Genomic DNA, 3,816 nt, shown 5'->3' with positions numbered 1-3,816 from the left:
TACTGGGTTTATTTCTGGGCCTCCTATTCTATTCCATTCATCTGTCTATTCATTCACCAATATCACACTGTCTTGATTACTGCAGCACTATAGAATTCTTGAAGTAGGGTAGTGTCAGTTCTCAAACTTCGTTCTTCTCCTTCATCATTGTCAGGCTCTTTTGCCTCTCCATATAAACTCTATCAGTTTGTTGATATCAACAATATAACTTGCAGAATTTTGATTAGAATTATGTCAAATCTATAGATCAGGTTAGGAAGAACTGACATCTTGACAATATTGATTTTTCTTATCCATGAACATGGACTATCTATCCATTTATTTAATTTTTCTCTGATTTCATTTATCAGAGTTTTTCAGTTTTCATCACGCAGATCTTGTACGTTTTGCTGACTTATACCTAGGTATTACATATTTTTGTGTGCTAATATAAATGGTGTTGCATATTTAATTTCAAATTTCACTTGTTTATTAATTGGATATAGGAGAGCCATTGACTTGTATATATTAACCTGGTATAAATATATTTTTAAAATTTGTCTTGAAATTTCTACTTTGATCCATGTCTTATTTAGAAGTATGATGTTTAATCTCTATGTGTTTTAGTTGGGATTTTCCAGTTATCTTTCTCTTATTTGATCTCTAGTTTAATTCCTTTGTAGTCTGAGAGCAGTTGTATGATATCTACCTTTTTATATTTGTTAGAGTGTTTTATGGTCCAGTATGTGGTCTGTCGTGGTGAATGTCCCATGTGAGCTTGAAAAGAGTTGTGTATTTCACTGTTGTTGAGTGAAATACTTTACAAACATCAGTTATGTACAGTTGATAGTGTTATTTAGTTCAACTAGGTCTTTACTGACTTTCTGCCTCCTACATATGCTCATTGGTGAAAGAGGGGTGTTGAAAGCTCTAACTTAAATAGTGAATTTATTTATTTCTCTTTGCTGTTCTAATAGTTTTTCTTCATGTATTTTGATGCTGTATTGTTAGATGCATAAGAATTGTTATATCTTCTTGGAGAATAAACCCCTTTTTCAGTATGTAATACCACCTCTTTTCCCTGATATCATTCTGAGCTTTGAATTCTACTTTATTCTGAAATTAAGATAGCTACTCTAGTTTTTCTCTTTTTCTGATTAGTGTTAACATGGTATATCTTTATTCATGCATTTACTTGTAATTAATATGTGTCTTTATATTTAAATTGGGTGTGTTGTAGACAACATATAGATGGGTCTTGTTTTTTGATACAAGCTAACAATTTTCATCATTTAATTGGTCCATTTAGACCACTGACATTCTGAGTGATTTTGATGAAATTAGCATTGATTATATCTGTTCCTGTTCTCTATTTTTGCCCTTATTTTGCTACTATTTTTGATTTCCATTCTTTTTCTGCCTTTTGTGGGTTTAAAAGAGCATTAAATATGATTACATTTTTTCTCCTTAATATATCAGTTATACTTGTTGTTATTGTTGTTGTTTTTCATTTTTCTTTTTGGACAGGAAGTAGGATTTATTGGTGAGTAAACACAGGGCAGTGCTGAAGTTCTTATGAGTGCAAGTCTCACCATTTGTCCAGGGGTTATTGTTAGAAATGTATTTTACCCCACAGCCATCTAGGATGAGCTGCTTTTCAGCTACCATGTCTTCAAAATCATCTGCATTAAACTTGGTAAAGTCCTACTTCTTGGAGATGTAGAATTCTAGCAGCCAGCTAACTTGAACTTGTCCCTGAATAGGACCTCAATCACATGCTTCTTGTTCTTCAGTTTGGTGCAGATGGACATTATGATTTGGCCAATGTGGACCTTGGCCTGTCTAGCTCAGGCTTTTAGAAGCCACCACTCCATACCTGTCTGGAGCCTATGCTGGGGACAATATGAGGTCATACATGAATGTCTACTAGAATGGGCTGTCTCCATGTCACTTTGGGCAACCCATATGAGCAACAGTTTACATACATTACCAAATAGGCTACTATTTGCAGCCATTAGACACCAGGACCCCCATGAGGAAAAAAGCATGGTCTGCTTAACTGGCTGCAGTTTTTTGTTGTTGTTGTTGTTGTTTTTGTTTTTTTGTTTTTAAACTTTTTTTTAGTGTTTGCCCTAGAGTTTGCAATATACATATTCAGCTAATCTAAGTCCACTTTCAAATAATACTATACACATCTCAGGCAGTGTGAGTACCATATGATAACAAAATAATCCCAGTTTCTCCATCCTGTCCCTTGCCTCATTGCTGTCATTCATTTCACATATATTTACATAAGCATACATATATGTAATATATGTATAAAATATAAACATGTATAATCAAATACATTCTTGATATTATTATACTTAACAAAGTCTTGTATAATCAATTAATAATATGAAAAATAACTGTTTTTATTTTAACTTTTCTTATTCAATCTTTGGTGCTATTCCTTTCTTTACACTGATCCAAGTTTCTGACCCATGTTATTTTCTTTCTCTCTAAAACACCTTTTATAACATTTCTTGCAGCTTAAGTCTACTGGCAATAAATTCCCTCAATTTTGTTTGTCTGCAACAGTTTTTATTTCTCCTGCACTTTTGAAGGAAAATTTCACAGGGTACAACATTGTACATTGGTGGGTTTTTTTTCTTCTAGTACTTTATTTCAGTTCACAGTTTCTGAGGAAATGTCAAATGCAATTCTTGTATTTGCTCCTTTGTAGATAAGGTGTTTATTTTTCCCCTCTGGTGTCTTTTAGTAAGTTTTTTTTTTTTTTTTGGCATTTATCGTGCTTGATGTTCTATAAGATTCCTGGATCTGTGGTTTTGTGTTTGATCTTAATTTGGGAAAATTCTTGGTTATTATCATTTCTCATATTTCTTCTGTTCTTTTCTTTCTTCTCCTTCTGATAGTCCCATTATGCATTTTGTACCTGTTCCACAGTCCTTGGATAGTCTGCTCTGTTTTTATCAGTCTCTGTTCTCTTTGCTTTCTGGTTTTCATGGTTTTGTCATATAACCTCTAGCTCAGAAATTCTTTCCTCAGCCATGTCCTGTGTACTAAGAAGCCCATCAAAGGCTTTCTCATAGTTGTTTTAAATTATCAGTCTGAAAATTCCAATATTCCTGCTGTGTCTTTTCTGATGTTTGCTCTATCCCTTCAAGTGTGTGTTTGTTTTTTTTTTTTTTTGATTTGTTTGTTTGTTTTGTTATTTTACCTTTTGATATACCTTGTAATTTTTTTTCCCTTGGAAGCAGGACATAATGTACTAGGTAAAGGGACTGCTGTAAATAGGTTTATAGTAATGTGGTGGTGAGGTGTGGTGGGAGGGAAGTGTTCTATAATCTTATAATTAGGTCTCAGTCTTTTAGTAAGAGTATGCCTCTGGACTGTGAACTTCATAAGTATTTCTCAGTTCTTTTGTTTTTGTTTTTTGTTTCAGCTGAATTGGGATATTTCCTTTCTGCTAAGTTAACTAGGCTGTGCTAATATCCCAGCATGTTAGGCTCTAGTTAATTAGTTTACCTGAGGGCAGGGCTTGCTAAAAAGAACCCAGAGCTTTGTGGTATTTCAAAATGGTTCCTTTCCCCTTTTCCCTACCAGAAGCCAATGGGGATTTTTCTCAGATATTTATTCTGAGAACTTGGTTGAGCTTCTGGAGGTAGATCTCACAAAATTGTGGGGATCCCCTTATGACTGGGGTCCCTGAATGATGTAACTATCAGAGTTGCCCACACTGAGCCTTCAGCAATTCCTCAATTTCAGGTTTTCTAACCCTGGCACTGGTATCTGCAAAGGTTTCTGGTTTTTTTGGTCAAACTATTCCAGCTTTGT

The 3,816-nt window shown here is 34.2% G+C and overlaps 1 non-coding gene across 1 annotated transcript; it reads right to left on the bottom strand.

Annotated features, from left to right (window-relative positions):
* Positions 1-1,913: 1,913 nt before the first annotated feature.
* On the bottom strand, positions 1,914-2,048 carry LOC117308009 (small nucleolar RNA SNORA70). The gene has a single exon (XR_004521948.1). It is a non-coding gene; the product is annotated as a small nucleolar RNA SNORA70 (small nucleolar RNA).
* Positions 2,049-3,816: the final 1,768 nt, after the last annotated feature.

Source organism: Tursiops truncatus, chromosome 14 (genome assembly GCF_011762595.2).
Source record: "Tursiops truncatus isolate mTurTru1 chromosome 14, mTurTru1.mat.Y, whole genome shotgun sequence".
Lineage (NCBI taxonomy): Eukaryota > Metazoa > Chordata > Mammalia > Artiodactyla > Delphinidae > Tursiops > Tursiops truncatus.
The sequence above is the reverse complement of the archived record's forward strand: the minus strand, read 5'-3'. Positions and strand labels throughout refer to the sequence as shown.